Below are 345 nucleotides of genomic sequence, written 5' to 3' on the forward strand. Positions count from 1 at the left end.
GTCCATCGCTAGGACTCTGCTTACGGACGGCCTCGGCGCCTAGCCTGATGGTCTCGGCGGAGTCCTCCTAAAAATACTATCGTCTTTCACCTCGTCAGGTGTTCGATGGTGAGATAAATGCCCTTCCCCCTCTCTCTGTGTCTCTCTCCCTCATCTGCTTCGCCCTTCCGCAGCAACTTGCCTCGTTACTACACGGTGCCGATTAGGGCAAAAGTGTCCCTTTGCAATCGCGGCACAACGTGTACACCCCCCTCCCCCCTTTCCCACACACACACATACACACACCTGACGCGCGCGCGCGCGCGCTCTCGGCTCACACACCGTGGGACGCGACTTTGTTGGAGC

Source organism: Frankliniella occidentalis, unplaced genomic scaffold (assembly GCF_000697945.3).
Source record: "Frankliniella occidentalis isolate FOCC.00 unplaced genomic scaffold, Focc_3.1 Scaffold20, whole genome shotgun sequence".
Taxonomy (NCBI): Eukaryota; Metazoa; Arthropoda; class Insecta; order Thysanoptera; family Thripidae; genus Frankliniella; species Frankliniella occidentalis.